At 36.3% G+C, this 17,583-nt stretch overlaps 1 protein-coding gene across 2 annotated transcripts in view; it reads left to right on the forward strand.

The window, feature by feature from the left end:
* The window catches only part of aPKC (protein kinase C iota type), a 380,150-nt gene that overhangs the window by 133,555 nt on the left and 229,012 nt on the right, over positions 1-17,583 (forward strand). The window lies entirely within an intron of this gene.

Below are 17,583 nucleotides of genomic sequence, written 5' to 3' on the forward strand. Positions count from 1 at the left end.
GTTTCCTTTTGATTATTTTCCGGATCAGGTTTTCTTTTGGTTGTATTCGTCTGTAGATTTTCTCATTGTTCACTTTCTGGATCCAGCTTATTCTCAAGATCTTTCTATAGCACTTCCTCTCAAATGCTAATATCCTCCTTTCAGATTCTCTCAGGACTACCCAGGCCTCACATGCATAAAGCATGCTGCTGAAGATACAGGTTTCTACAATGTGCAGTTTAGTTTGCATCTTTATAGCTTGGCTCTTCTATATTTTGTCTGTGGTTTTTCAAATAGTTGTTGCTCTGGCTATTCTAATTTTTATCTCTTTTTTGGGGTCCAAGTCATGCGTCATGTGACATCCAAGATATGTGAAGTGTTCCACATTTTCCAGTTGAAATCTGTCTATCCTAACTCTGTTCAGTAACTCCTGTTGTCCAAATATCATTGTTTTAGTTTTTTCAAAGTTGACATTTAGTCCATATCTTTTTCCTTCTGTGTATAGTGTTTGCAATGTCTGTTCCAGCCTTGCTGCGTCTTCTTCAATCAGGACGATGTCATCTGCAAAGCAGAGGTAGTTTATTCTCATGCCATTTATTGAAATGCCTCCACCTTCTTCTTTAATCTTATCTAGTGTTCTTCCCAGATGTGTGATGAAGATGATTGGTGATATTGGGTCCCCTTGCCTTGTGCCTTGACTAGTGGCAAACCAATCTCCAGTCTCACCTGCTATTCTGATTTTTGCTTGTGTTTGGCTGTTTATATCTTTTCAGCAGGTGGATCAATTTATTGTCCACACCATAGGATTCCAAGACAGCCCATGTTATATTTTGGTCAATATTATCAAATGCTTTTTGGAAGTCCACGAAACAGCAGTATATCTTTTTGTTCTTTCTTCGAGCTTTCTCTGCTATTAGTCTTAGTGCGAGTATTTGTTGCACCATACTTCGATCTTTTCGAAATCTGGCTTGCTCATCAGGAAGATGTGCCTCCATATGACCCTTCAGGCGTTCTGTTAGTATCCACACTGGAGAACGTAAAAAATACATTCAACACCATTGTTATGGCAAATTGAGACTAGCAGATTTAGCCTCGGATACCTCTTCACACATGATCAAATGGAAGAAAAGTTTTACACAGATGTCATAAGTCAGAGAGATTATTTCTGGAATCAGCAGTTTTAAAACATTCTCCAAACCTCAAGTATGGCTGTGTCAATTTACCAAAAATCTGGAAGACAGTCATTTTAAGATCTAATTAATGTTTGCTTTTTTCTCTCTTTTTATCCTGTGTTACGTGGCACCAATTAGAACTTTAATTCTTCCTTATCGGTTACAATTTTTTTAAACTTATCTCACTGTTAACCAATTAGTTGCTGTTCGTGTACTGTGACAAATCCATTTTGTGCTCTGAAATGCTGAATCTAATCCCAGTGAAATATCAGCAAAAAATTTAAATAAGTATTAATTATTTTCTATGTATTCTGTGTTGTGATTTAATACTGTCAAATAAATTGACCTGAGACTTGTGTCTAGTCCCAGAAAAGATTCAGTAGGAAACGAGGAATTTTTCAGATCATTAGAAAGGAGGACAGATAATATGAGAGTGGCTGATTGTTCACAGAGTAAAGTAAGAAATGAACCCCATATATATAGAAAGGTTGGGGAAAAGTTTGGAGAAATAGAGCTAATAATGGCAGGTACCAACTAGTTTTGCTATGTACACGGACTAGTCATTAAACACCATCTTCTGTCGTATAAAATTTGCATACATTTGTAACAGTTTGTAAATGGTGAAACAATGTGAAAAATTATAGAAGAGTTTTTTTAGTAGTAATGTGGTAGAAATTAATGATGAATTTATCTAAAACTAGACAATGAATAGTTGAGAAATTAGAGTATAATTAGGTTTCTACAAGTTTTGTGAATCAAAAAAAAAAAAAAAAATCAGTTATGTATCAGGGTGTTAGGGTTAACTGGTTAAAAGACAATCTGTATGGTGCAAATATAATCTTGCGATATACGAGGGTGGTTTGAAAAGTTCTCGGCCCAACAATGAAAAAACAAATTTATAATTTCAAAATTATTTTTATTTTTCAACATAATTTCATTTAAGACTAATACATTTATTCCAGCGATGCTCCAGCGCCATTATCCTGCCCCTGTAGAGATTCTCAGTAAGATCTTCAAAATACCCCTCTACAGCCAATCACCTCTTGATTCGAAGAAAAACGCTGACCAGCGAGGAAGAGTTTTAGTTTTGGGAAGAGGATAGAAGTCAGAAGGAGCCAAATCTGGGGAATAGGGTTGAATGTTCCAACAATTCATAGTGCAGGTTCTATAATTTTTTTTTATTGCCAAAACACCTTTGTGGGCAGTTGCATTGTCCTGATGCAAGATGATTTTTTTTCTTCTGCAAACCAGGTCTTTTCTCATGAATTTTTTTTGTCTAGTCTGGTTAAAATATCATGAATAATATTTCCCGGTTATTCATGCAAAATATATCCTACACATTTGTTTGAAATGCCTATAGTGTCAGCAGTTTCACGCACTTTGACTCGCCCGTCATCCAATACCATATCGTGCACTTGATCAATGATTTCTGGTGGTGTTACACTTTTTTGGACTTCCTTCACGTGGCTCATCTTCAAGGTTTGTACGGCCATGTTTAAACTCAGCAGCCCATTCCTTAATTGTTGAAAACGATGGAGAAGAGTCTCCATAAACTTTCATGAACTTCGAATTAATTTCTTTTGCCGTTAAACCTTTTACAAAGAATTTTATAACTGCACAATTTTATCAATTTCAAGGGATACAGACAACACTTTTGCTTCAGACAGCTGTATAAAACAAAATACTTGATAGAATGACTTGCAATTTCACACGGATGCTTATGACAGATGCACCAACTTAAAAAAAAAAAGAATTTTGCTGATAGTGTTGCCATATGTGGTCGATAGCTATCTGCTATCAGTATTTTACTATTTTATAGCAGCAGTTCCCATTTGTAGTCAATCGCTATAAATCATTGATGATTTTTCCTCTTTTATTAATTTACTATTTTATGAATTCTGGAATAGATGGATAGAAATGTGATATTCTGTGGTGCACAGCATTGCTTTATGAAGGAAGGGTGTTGCCTTAGTAATTTACTCACTTTCTACAAAGTCAAGCAATACCATGATATTGCTTGACTTTGCAAAACTTTTGAGGATACTCTGTGGAACCATATGTAAGTTGGAACAAATGGGATTTCATATGAATCTGGTGACATGAATAAGAAGGTAGCTGGTGGGCAGACATCAGATTCTGTAAGAGCTCTGTATGCTGCAGTTCAATTTGTACATCACTGGGAATGATTTGAGATAGGGGTAATTATCCAGTTGTTTTCCACTGATACAAAACTGGGGATAGCCATAGTTATAATGTAGAGATCCTGAAGGAAATAAACTATTAATTTGGATACTGCTTCTAATTCAGTGTACCAAAGTGTAAGGTCATCCCTTTTTATAAGGTTTGATGCAACCATATATGAAATATTGTGCATCAATTTGATTCCCCTTATTTCTTTGGGATGTGGAAGTGATGGAGAGAATTTAGAGGTTATTGACTAAAAATGATCGGTTTGTGGAATCCTCCCAATGAGAATAAACTGAATGTTTGCAAACTTAGTAAGTTTAGCTGACAAGCAGAAAAGAGGGATATGTGATAAACACATATGTGATCAATGGGGTTTATAGAATACATGCTAAATAAAAGTCATGTGAAGACTGGTAAGAATATGGAAAATGAATATCAGGAAGGTAGCAAAATGTTCTAGATGCTATTGAAAGTGCTTAGAAATAGAGGAAAAAAATATTAGTGAAAGGAATCAAAGATGATAAAGGTAACATGAAAACTAAAAATAGGAATACACTAGATGTCTGCAGTCATTACTTTGAAAGACTTAAACAAAACAAGCAATGATAGAACAGTAGTAGAAAAATTTCAAGAGGGATATGTGATAAACACACATGTGATCAATGGGGTTTATAGAATACATGCTAAATAAAAGTCATGTGAAGACTGGTAAGAATATGGAAAATGAATATCAGGAAGGTAACAAAATGTTCTAGATGCTATTGAAAGTGCTTAGAAATAGAGGAAAAAAATATTAGTGAAAGGAATCAAAGATGATAAAGGTAACATGAAAACTAAAAATAGGAATACACTAGATGTCTGCAGTCATTACTTTGAAAGACTTAAACAAAACAAGCAATGATAGAACAGTAGTAGAAAAATTTCAAGAGGAATGCAAATAGTAGTACATATCAGTACTTGAGGTAGAAAAAAACACATCAAAAACTTGAAATGTGAAAAAGCTGCTGGAGTAGATGATATTCTACCAGAAATGCTTATATACATTTGACCCTTGAACAATGCGGGGGGGGGGGGGGTTATGGGCACCAACCCCTGTGTTGGTGTCCATAAATCCACATATAACTTTTGGGTCCCCCAAAACTCAACTACTAATAGCCCACTGCTGACTGGAAGCCTTACTAATAACATAAACAGTCAATTAACACGTATTTTTTTTTATGTTATATGTGTTATATACTGTATTCTTACTATAAATTAAACTAGAGAAAAGAAAATGCTATTAAGAAAATCGTTAGGAAGAGAAAATACATTTATAGTACTATACTGTACTGTATTTATCAATACCATAAGTTTGCATAGTCTGTTTACAAGATGAATTGTCTGCTTGTCAGTACCTGCATCAACATTGTCTTATATGATACAAAACACTGTAGATGTTATATGTATTACTAACACAAGACATCAAAAATGAAAAGATAACGTGAAAAGAAAATTCATATATATTTACAGGCATAACGATTCATGCACTGATAACGAAGAAGTAGCAATATGATTGCTTTATGGCAGCCTAGTGCAATCGATATGATTGCTTCACAGTAGCTTAGCCTATACATTAATGAATGAATTGTTATAATTTTTGTTTTATGCTAATTAATTTAACTAATAACAGTTAATTTGATGCAGTTATGATTTAACACTGCATCTTTATATTGTTTACATTTCTCTCGGTAGGAAATGGCTATCTACGATCTGTAAGTGTTTGTGCGCGTAGGTTTTGATAAATTTTAACTTTTTATAATAGATTTGTGTATACAGGGGGTTCTCGACATGCATTATTTCGACTTTACGGCAGTAATCCCATAAATAATTTAAAAAATAAATTTTGACTTGAAGCAGCGCGACGTAAAATTCAAACATCGCAGGCGAACTTGTTTGTGAGCGCAGCTGAAGAATATGCTGTTACGCGGCGTTTGTTTGGGAGAGGTGGCGTCGCTTGGATCCCAGCATACACTCTTTTGGTACAGCATGCTTTGTTTACATCCGCTCTCTCACTTTTGTGTTTGTTTTTTTGTGACTTTTTACCCTTCAATATGGCTCTCAAACGTAAGGCAGACTCTTCCGATGGCAGTGTGTCGAAGAAAAGGAAAGCCATTACATTAGAAGTGAAATTAGACATTATTAAAAGGGCAAAAAAAGGATAAACACCAACGACATCGGCCATGCATTGAACTTAAGTCGTACCACAGTCGGGACTATTATCAAGGACTATTATCAAGGATAAAGTTCACATCCTTAAACACGTGAAAGGATTGGCACCCATGAAATCGACTGTGATTATGAAAAATGTAGTAGGCTCATGATTGAGGTGGAAAGGCTTGTTCTTTGGCTGGAAGACTAGCATCAACGTCGTATCCCAATTAGCTTCATGTTAATTCAAGAAAAGGCAAAAAGATTGTTTGAGGCATCGAAAAGTGAAAGGGGAAACGAGTGCAGGTTAAGAGTTTAATGCTAGTAAAGGTTAGTTTATGCGGTTTAAGGCTCGTGGCAATTTACCTAACCTTAAGGTGCAAGGTGAAGTGAAGTTGCTAGTGGTGATGATAAAGCAGCTGGTGAGTTTCCTGAGGGCTTGGCTGAGATAATAAGGGGGGAGGGGGCTACAGTGCTCAACAAGTGTTTAATGTGGATGAGAGACAGGCCTATTTTGGAAACATATGCCTAATTGTACCTGTATTTCACCAATGAGGAGAAGGCAGCACCAGGCCATAAAGCTGGTAAAGAGAGACTGACTTTGCTTCTTGGGGCTAATGCTGCTGGCGACTTAAAACTGAAGCCCTTGTTGGTCTATCCGGCAGAAAATCCAAGGGCACTAAAGGGCATTTGGAAGGGTCAACTGCCTGTCATCTGTAGGTCCAATAAGAAGGCATGGATGACACTTCAAATCTTCGAGGACTGGTTTACCAACCATTTTGTGCCAGAAGTTCAGAGGTACTGTACAGCCAAGGGTCTTCCCTTTAAGGCATTCTCAGTGCTAGACAATGCCCCTGGTCACCCTGCCCACTTGGATGACTTTCACCCTAATGTTAAATTGGTTTACCTTCCACCAAACACCACAGCCCTTTTGCAGCCTATCAACCAGGGTGTTATTGCTTCCTTTAAGGCCTACTACCTTTGCAGGACATGACTTTCAGGGCAACTGAAAAAGACAGGAACTCAACCCTCAGACTTTTGGAAATCGTATAGCATTTATAATGCCATACAAAATATTGAGCATGCTTTGGATGAAGTGAAGCAGACAAATTTGAATGGTGTGTGGAAAAAACTGTGTCCCCAGTTTGTGAATGATTGCCATGGCTATGAGGAGACAGTTGTGGCTGTCACAGAGAAGGTTGTTGCCATGGGGAAGCAGATGAATTTGGAAGTGGAAGCCGAAGATGTCACAGAGCTTCTGGTATCTCATAGGGAGGAGTTGTCAGCAGAAGACCTCATTCAGTTAGAGAAGCAGCTGATTGAGGAGGAGGAAACAGTTCCAACCCCTGAACCCAGGAGATTCACCACCAAGGGCTTGGCAGAAGGTTTTGCCCTTATTGAGGATGGGCTGGCCAAGTTTGAGGCTGAGGATCCCAACACCGCTAGGTACACAAAGATCTTCCGAGGGGGTTATGGATTTGCCTGCAGTGTTATAGGGAGATATACGAGGAGAAGAGAATGGTATCATTCCAGACTAGCCTGGAATGTTTTTTCACGAAGGTAGAGAGGCCTGCAGCAGGTTCTGGTACTTCAACTGTCTCTTCAACCACAGGATAAAAGATAAAGAATTGTTTTCATTTTTTTTTTTTTTTTAATCACCTGTGCAGAATATACAGTTTCATTTGTCATGTTTTTTGGGGATTGTTCTCATTTTTATGTTTGTTTTTTTATTACAGTTTCATTTTTGTTATTTTTCTGTACTATACAGTAATTATGTTCTCCCTTTCATTTTCCTATGGCCTAGTTCTGTTTCTTGATATATATGTATGACTTTAGGGTGTTTTTGGTTAGGTAAGTAACTTAGCTATGGTAATTCCGACCTGCATCGAAAATCGCTTTACGTCGGCCCGTAGGAACAGATCACCGACATAACTCAAGGACCCCCTGTACTTTATGGTAGTAAATGATAAAATAGACTAGTATGCATTCATGACATACTTAACTTTTTCTTAATTTTTTCGATATTTCTAGGCTATGCAGTTTGTCTGTGAGGTTTTTAAGTTGTCACAAATCTTCAAAAAAATTTCCAATATATTTATTCAAAAAAAAAAACTACGTATAAGTGGACCCATGTAGTTCAAACCAGTGTTCTTCAAGGGTCAACTCTGTGTGTGTGTGTGTGTGTGTGTGTGTGTGTGTGTGTGTGTGTGTGTGTGTGTGTGTGTGTGTGTGTGTGGTATAAAAGTTTTGTATTGACTACACTGCATAATTCAGTGGGACTGGTCAGCAGGTCAAATTCCAGATAATTGGAGCAGAGTTCATATTGTTGCCATCTATAAAAAATAAATAAAAATACCATATATTCCAGCGTACAAGTCGATATTGGAATTTTTTTGAGTTTATTTGAGTTTTTATAGTATACTCGTTGTATAAGTCGACTCGGAAAATTCCTTTTTCGTATTGACCAGTTGGCCAATAGTGAACTAAAGTGCAATGGCTCCTTTTAAGAGAATTAAATATGACGCGAGTTTTAAGTGCAAAGTGATTAAATTTGCAAAAGAAAATACTAAATGTGTTGCTGCATGTCAGTTCGGAGTAAATGAAAAACTAGTTTGCAATTGGAGAAAAAATTAAACTTTAATAATGAAAATGCCAAAAAATAAGTGCGCATTACAGAAAGGAATTTGCAAGTGGCCTATTTTGGAAAATAATGTTGTGGATTTGGTTCGAGAAAATCGTCAAAATGGACTCGTTATAACAAGAAATAATATTTGTTTATTTGCTTTGAAGTGTGGGGCAAAGCAAATAAAAAGGACAGCAAAAACTTCAAAGCTACAGTTAGTTGGTGTAGCCGGCTTATGGAAAGGAAAAATTTAGTGCTTCGACTAAAAACGAAAATCGCACAGAAGCTGCCAAAGGATTTGGATGATACGTTATTAAGTTTTCAAAGATTTATATTTGCTGAAAGAAAGCAAAAAAATTATTTATTGTCTCAAATTGGAAATATGGATGAAACTCCAGTTATGTTTGACATGATCAGGAATAGAACAGTAGAATTGAAAGGAAGTAAAACTATTTCTTTAAAAACAACTGGACATGAAAAAAACATTTCACAGTTGTACTTGCTTGTATGGCTGATGGTACTAAATTAAAACCTATGATAATTTTTAAAAGAAAAACAATGCCAAAGATCAAAATTCCAAGAAACGTTTTTGTCCATGTTCATGAGAATGGTTGGATGGACGAAGCAGGAGTTAAGCTGTGGATAAAAAATATTTGGAATACACGACAAGGTGCATTAAAAAAAATCCAGTCTTTTAGTGTGGGACATGTTCACATCCCATTTAACAGCGAGCACAAAATCTTTATTAAGAGAGAATAATACCAATATGGCACTGATTCCAAGTGGTTAACTTCACTAGTGCAACCAATATGGATGTTTGTATAAACAAGCCATTTAAAGACAGTTTACAAAAACTGTGGAATGCAGGGATGCAAGGAGAGAAAAGTTACACAAAAGGAGGACAAATACAACATGCGTCTTTGGTAACTATGTGTGAATGGGTAGTGAAAGCATGGGATGAAATAAAACCAGATACAGTAATAAAATCTTTTAAGAAATGTGCTATATCTAACAAATTAGATGGCTCGGAAGATGATTTTGTTTACAATGATGACAAAATTGATGCTGTATCTGATGGAGAAAACAAATATAATTTATATGACGATATACCGAAAGAAATTACAGAACCAGAGTACAATGAACTTTTCATACATTCAGACAGTGAAAATTAAATTTTAATTATGTAGTTACCTACTTATTTTCTTTTGTAAATAAATAATTATATAACATGTAAATAATTTTTTCTGTAAATGAATTTGATATAAGTTGAAATATTTTTACTTATTTACCCTTTTTTGTATATTGCTAATAAATTTAGCAGAGTTATGATACGTACTAGTTTTTTCTTGGAAAGCAATCAGTTTTTGACCCGGCGTATAAGTCGACCTAAAAAATGTAGTACTTTTTTTCAATGCTGAAAAGTCGACTTATATGCCGGAATATACGGTAAAGCTGAATGTGAGAATTATAGATAAATTTTTCTGCTAACTGTTTCACGTAAGATTTATGCACGCATACTTGAAGAGGCTGAGAAAAATTGCAGAATAGAAATTTGGAGAAGAACAAGCTGGGTTCAGGCCAAACAGAGGTTGTCAAGATCAGATTTTCCCTTTATGACAAATAGTTGAGAAATAATGGGAATAGGACGAGGATCGGTACAAGTTTTATGGATGTGGTAAAGGCATACAAGGGGTCCAGAGAAAAGTTTTTCAAAACGCTACAATTATGAGGTAAATGAAACACAAACAGAGTAATACATAGTCTATATTGAACTTGTAAGTTAGCAGTTAGAATTGAAGGAATACAGGAAGATGGTTTGATGTAAAATCAGGGGTGAGACAAGGATGCATATTCTATCTTCACTCTTATTAATTTGTATAGATCACATTATGAAAGAAAGTGGCATTAAACTGGTATTAAAATCAGAGATATCAAACTTAACTCTTTACTTTATGGAGACAATGTACTCCACACCCAATGCAAATCTCTCGGATTCTCTAACTAAGATGAAAAGCCAAACGGCTATTTTTTTCTGGCGAGGTTGATCAGTTAAGGGGATAAAAATACCCTATTGTTTTTCAGCCAGTAAACGAAACTACGATCTGAACGTTTCATGCCGACGAACTGTCAGCGTATCCAAGCGTAAGTGACCACTTGGTAGTGCCACACCACGGCAACTCGTTGCAAAGGTGGAACAAGCTCCCTTACTGGGAGCTTGCTCCATTTTCTCTCATTTGATATTTTCTAATAATGTAAAACACAGCTCTTAGGAGATGTAGTACTGTTTTACATTATGAGGAGAGGTCACTACCCAGACTGGTTTCAACCTTTTTTAAGGTCTCATCAGTGAGTAGCTAGACCTAGAATATCAGAGTTTAAGTGAAAAGAACTTACATACTTTTGCTATACGATTGCCAGAAAGGTGTGTCACTATATTATATTATAACATAGTATAACTAAGATGAAAAGCCAAACGGCTATTTTTTTCTGGTGAGGTTGATCAGTTAAGGGGATAAAAATCCCTTTTTCATCTTAGTTATACTATGTTATAATATAATATAGTGACACACCTTTCTGGCAATCGTATAGCAAAAGTATGTAAGTTAATGGATATTTCTTTTGCAGAGCAGTGAGTAGAACAATTTGTCTGTTAAAGTAATGAGTGCATCGGTTATGAATAAGTTCAAAACTTATTCATAACTGATTCATAGTCTGTGATATCTCACTGTGAATACAGTCATGAAGGCTGTTCTTTTTTCCTACTCTTTCTTCTATGTATTAACATTTTTCTCTAGTGTGGTTATACACAGTTTTGCTGATGAGGGTACATTCATTGCAATCCTCATTTGACAAGCTTTTGCACTATACAAATCACAAACTTCCAGAATATCAACTTGTACATTGCTAAATTTGTAAATATGTAAATCCTTGTGAATAGGTGGAGGAGAGAGGATATGATTGAGACTTTATAAATTTGTAAGGGATTGTTTAGTGGGATAATGGGGAAGAAATTTTTCATAGAATGGGAGATGGGGGAATAGAACAAAAACCATCCCTGGAAACCGTATAAGGAGGGTGTGAGAAGGATTATGAGGAGCAGGTTCTCTTTCTATGGAGAGAGGATGGTAAGTGGAATGCATTGCTAGACTGTAGTGAATTTGGACACATTGCATGAGTTTACAGTTTGATAAGCTTTTTTTTGTGTGTGTGTGTAAAACTGTCTACGTCCCATCTTTTGACTCCATGGAGGTTTGATTATTATTATGTGACACCTCCAAAGAGTCCAAAGACTCGTCGAGGGAGGGCACCTACTCTGCAACTGTCTCCACCACTCATTCCCACCAGCACATTCACCAACGGCATCTACTGTAACACCACTAGTATTTCCACAGACAATCACAAACATCCATGTCAACAGCAGGATTCGAACCCACAGCCATTTGGCTGGAGAGCAGATACGCTAACCACTTGGCCAACCAGGTCAGTATGCTAATAATAAATAATTGTCTCCAAACTATTCTTCAGTGGGGTTCAGATAATCTTGCTAATATCATTGCTAGTGAAACTCAATCCTACTTTAACGATATAAGGTTTCTGTGGTTTGATATATGTCCATGCTTTTGTGTCTAGCTAGTACTATGTAGAACTTGATTGATAAGAAATTACTATTTAATTACTAGTTTCATACATTTTCATAATTCTCAAGTTTAATAATAAGCAACACAGACAGACATTATATTGCTTATTATTAAACTTGAGTAAGATGTTTGAATATTGTAGAATGTTGTCTTGTCAAACACATGGCTCATTATTGCAGTATGCTATATAACTTCTCTCATAGCCAAATTCGTTAATATGCCGGTCGTTTATAAATGCTGCCTGTAGTTGATTTACGAGGGTGGTCTGAAAAGTTCTTGGCCTCGACCATAGATGGCAACACTATCGGCATGTTTACTGGTGATTTTCATACCATAGTAGCAGTTGTTCAATTATAAACGTCCTGAAGACTTTTACTGGATTTGTGAGTATAACAGTAGAACAAGAAATAGACACATACATGGAAGACCAAATACATGGGATTTATTTATTTATTCTTATGGCAAAAGGAATACAAGCAGTCACAGGCCAATATCTAATCCAGAAAGCCAATCCATGGCCTCATTCATCACTTCGTGGATGTCCTGGAGGCCACCACCATGAAATTGGTGCCTTGGACGGTCATTCACAATATGAGTGATCATCTAGCCCATGGGGGGGGGGAACAGTCACAATAAGGATGGTCTGACAGTCTCCATTTATGTAGTAGGTAGCAACATCTGCCCTGGTTATTTCTGATCCTCTTGATAGGTGACCAAATCTTCCTAGGAAGGACAAAACCAGCTACAGAGCACAGGGATCTTCATCCAGAAAGCCATTTGTTGGAAGATTGTTGACCAGTGTTCTCTCCACATGTCAGGTGTTGATGGTAAGGCAGCTGAAGAGAGTTCGTTCATGGACCAGAAAGGATTTCTTGATTTTAGGCAAAGACTAGGTGGATTTATGAGAGTCTGTTGCAGGGGCAGGAGTGGGTTGCTTATTACTTTATTAAACTCTTTAATCGAGTCATCTTCTGTATATTTGGTGGAGCAATGTTAGATAGGACAGGCAGCCAGGGGAGAAGGGTGCTTCTCAGTTTCCCACTAATTGTGTGCATGATAGAGTTTAGCTGGGTGTCTATTATATTAGTGTGCGCACTTCTTTCCCTGATGGGGGATACAGTATTCTGCTGTAGAGAAAGTGAGGGCTAGTGCAGATGACCTTAGGACTTCTGCACCACAACCTGAGGTTGTTCCACTTAATAACACTTAATTAGGAAAATATTTATTTAATACATACATAATTTTTGGCTTTTTCATAGCCATTGTCAATGTATACATATGAAAAGAGACAAACTTGGAATAACACTTAATCTAAGTACTGCAGAAGTATAGCTCCATCTAAAATTCAAAAAATTCCCTTTACTACTGCTTCTGACATCCACTCTCTCTCTCTCTCTGTCCACCTGACACCCCCCTCATTTCCATGTCCATCTTGCACTCCTTTTTTCTCATCCCTTACAGTAGTGATAAGCAATTTAGTCTCACCTGTTCCACCACCACCTTGATTTTTTACTTCACCTCTTATCTCCTGCACACATTACTCATTGCCTTTCCTTCTAGCAGCAGTCTTTCTCTTTCTGTTTGGTCACACCAAATCCATTTAAATGCAAACCATGCAGTCATGTCATTGATGACATGATTACATGGTTTGCATATATAAATAAATATAAATATGTCATTGATGCCCTATGTATTAGCAATAGAGATGTGAGATGTGATAAGTATACTACAAACCTACAAATACAGGAAATTATTTGCATTACATTTCTGGTCTTTAAATTCGCCTTTCCAAAATATTTACGAGCCATCAGTCTCATCTTTGAATTTTCAAAGTGCAAAATTGCGTTCATCATTAGTAATAAACTACAGAACTTTTCTGTTAATGCCAGCTTCCCTCAGGGCTATGTCATTTTACCCCCCCCCCCCCTTCCTGATTTTTATAAACGAATCTTATAACTGCAAACCCTACTCACAGTTTTGCTGGTGATGGCACACTCCATTCATCCTACTCATCTGAGAAGCTTTTCACCGCTCAAACATCTCAAGCTTCATGGTCATTTGCAATAATTGCCATGAATATGAGGGTGTGCTGAAAAGTCGTGATAATCACCATGAAGGAATTAAGCAGAACTGTATCATTTGCAATCCAAAAAAAAAAAAAGTCTTTCCCCCTCATTTCACAAACCAGTCCTCAGTTGCAAATATGACTTCGTCATCTGTGGTAAATTTTGTTCCTTTCAAGTGTTTCTTTAAATTTAGGAATAGGAAATAGTCAGATGGGGCCAGGTCTGGCAAATAGGGTGGGTGAGATAGACATCGAAAGCCCAAGTTGTGTATTATCTGTTGGGTTCTGTGAGCAGGTGCATTGTTTTTAAAAGCAACACATCTGCTCAGTTTTCCATGGCGTTTTTCCTTCAGTTCCCTCAGAGCTATTAAATAAACTGCTGTTTTAACAGTTTCACCTATTTTGAGGTACTTAGTAAGGATTACACCATCCATATTCTAAAAGACAATGGCAGGAACCTTCCATGCTGACTTTTGGATTCAGAACTTTGGCCATGGAGAACCACTATGTCTCTACTCCATTGAGTGTTGTTTGGGCTCTGGGTCATAGTGATGAAGCCATGTTTCATCAACAATCATGAGTAACAAGAATAATGAGCCAAAATAATTTGCACCTGATTTCTCAAAATGACCCAAAATCTCTTGAGATGACAGCACACATTCTCTCTTTTGGTTGGCATTCAAACATTTGGGGACCCACTTCGCCGACAGCTTCTGTATGTTCAGATATTGGTGAATAATGACCCCAACTCATTCTCTGGATATCCCCAGAGTCTTGGCAATGTTTTTTGCTGGTATTTGTCTATTGTCAAGGATCATGGTATATACTGTAACCATGTTTTCAGTTGTGATTGCTTTTGAAGGTCTTCCTAACCTGTGGGCAACTGTTGTATATGCTGGGGCACAGTCCCCTAAAGTCTAAAACAAAGTTTGGTGAATCTCAGTTGCACTCTTTTCTTTCAGCATGAAGAACCGGATGATCATCTGCACCTCTGTGTTTTTGAATTTTTTTTCAACACCTCTGGCATGTCTTCTTATAAATCGGGACTGGCCACAACATGGCTTGCGAGCCGCATGTGGCTTGCACACGCAGCTCTTTGCAATCTACCAGAAAAAAATAACAAAAAGAGAAGAGGAGACAACAAAAAGAGGAACAAAATAAAAAAAGAGAGAGAAAAACAGGGCTGATAAAAATTACTGCAATAAAAAAGTTTAATTCGAAACACATTAAATGGTGTTTACTTTGAACAATTAGAATAATTTTAGTCGAAACACAATAATTTTAGTTATTTATTAGTAGAGGCTTTCCTTGTATCCATTTTATTAGTAAGCTCCTTAAAATTAGGTGTGTAATTAGTCCAAGCTTGTTACAACCTCGCCATGCACACACTCACTTACTCCCGTACCATCGCATCAGTCAAAGGTTGTGGCTCTTCTAAATCTTACATGAATTATTTTGGCTCCAAAAGGATGCGTAGTTGGTCGCCCCTGTTATATATCCAGAAATAAAAATTACAAATTATTACAATTTGATGAAACATGGGAGTTAAAAGTTTTTAAGATATGTTCATTCTTGTAGTTATATCAGTTGCTTTAATATCATTTTTGTTCTAGGTGTTTATCAGAAATGTACCCCCCCCCCCCCCAATACTGATCCCTACAGTTTCCTTGATTAGGGTGAAAACATTTCATTATTTCAATGCTTCCAATACATAGTTTTGCTTGTTTTCTTTGCAAAAAAAAAAGACCTCAGATCTTCTCCATTTGGTAATGCTCAGCTTAACAGTTAAAACCAATTCTCTCTTTTCTGGATAGTTCTTGCTCCAAACCTTTCCTGGTTATATCATTTCTGTAGCATCACCAGCTTCCAAAGAACTTAGCATCTTTTTCTGCTTAAGATGGTATTTCTCTGAACTGTTACTTACTCTGTATAAATCCCAAATCTGGCCAATCTTGGAATTCTGCTCTCATGTTTGAGGTGTTGCACCTAAGACGTTCCTAAAAATTCTTGATGCTGTTTAGAAAAGGACAGTTTTCGTTGATTAATGACACATCTCTTACAGACTTTTTCAGCCACTTTCCCAAAGATCAGTTTCTGCTCTGTGTCTTTTTGGAGATATTTCCATAGACATGAATAGTTCAGCAGAACTATCCATTGTGTTTTCCATTTCTGCCAGATTCACAGGAACTTGAGCAAAAGCTGCTCAACATTCCTTTACAGTCAAACTATGCATACTCACTGAACATGTTACTTCTAGTTATCTTTCATTCTATCCACCTCTGTTCTACAGAACAGAGGTGGATAGAATGAAAGACTCCCCTGTGATGCATTTCCAAAGGGCTATAATCCTCCCAACAGTTCAAGAAGAATATTAATAGATTACTCTATTCCAACTCCTGGCTTATTGCTATAGACTCTTCTGCTTTTTGTGTGTGGGAGTAATATAATAAATAAATAAATAAAATAAAACTTAAAACCACATCAACAGTATCTAGTATATTATCACTGCACAGTGTTTATATTCATTTAATGGCCAATCTGGCTGTATTATTTCTTATATTGGTTCCACCATCCTTTCTTCAAAATCATAAGTAATTGAACATTCCTATGATTATAATATTCTTATACCTGACTGTCTACATCCCACAGCAAAGATAAAACACAAACAAATGAAAATAATATAAACAGGAATCCCACCATTGCAGTCACTACTTACTTTACAACTGAAGCACATCCCTCAAATTGTGAAAATTATCATTAATGATTTCTAAGAAAATGGAAGACAATTACTTTTCTTTGAATGTATGGCTATAAGACCTGACAAGCATGCTATAAACATAGAATCCTATCTCACTTTCATGGCAATTAAATAAACTACTTCATGTCACTCTGAAACCAACTTAATTCCACTTAACACATTATTCAGTTAACTGCATGACAAACTCACAGCTAGTTTTCACATTAGCTATTATCTGATTTCTCTGAAATGGCCAACACATCATCATACTGCTGGCTTGTCATGCATTCTTTACAGGTTTTAATTCTATATGCTTTTCTTCTTTACTCTGTAATTTGTATGTTATTGTTGTGTATCATTTTCTTTTTCATTCTTGCCATTTCATCTTATTTATTGGTTCTATATTTTTATGTTACTTCAAATCTGATTCTGTGTTTCATCATGATTAACAAATTCCATACTAAATGTAACATTGTTTTCATCTCCAAAACATTCAGAGATGTCTAAAGCTTCATACATCTTCTGATATATTAAATATAATTTCATGACTACTTATTTTTTGGCAATTTACGTTACCTTTTCAAACATAGTCCCTACAACTTTGATAAGTAAAAGGGTTCTCCATTCCAATTAAGCTTTGCTGTAAACACCTTTCATTAATAATAACTTGTTTTAAAGTGGTCTTTCTTAAAGGTATGTATAGCTTTTGCTCAGATTAATCAAACTTCAGTTGCAAGTTAACATTATATAATAATAATTATTTTTTTTAATGGGAATCCCACTCATAAACAGGCCATAAATGTATGTAGTACATAAGTTTCTTGTTGGCTACGAATTACATAATCTATAAACTCTTTACTCTAGTGACCAAATATGATACTCTTGCAAGCTACCCTAGTATGCATGGTGGTCTCAAACCAGACACTGGAATTAACCTACAGAACGTTAACATAACCATGTGACGTGAGATTTGAATCCACAGCCTTTTGACTGGA

This window comes from Typopeltis vanoorti, chromosome 18, assembly GCF_054136105.1.
Source record: "Typopeltis vanoorti isolate ZY-2024b chromosome 18, IOZ_Tvanoo_1.0, whole genome shotgun sequence".
NCBI lineage: Eukaryota > Metazoa > Arthropoda > Arachnida > Uropygi > Thelyphonidae > Typopeltis > Typopeltis vanoorti.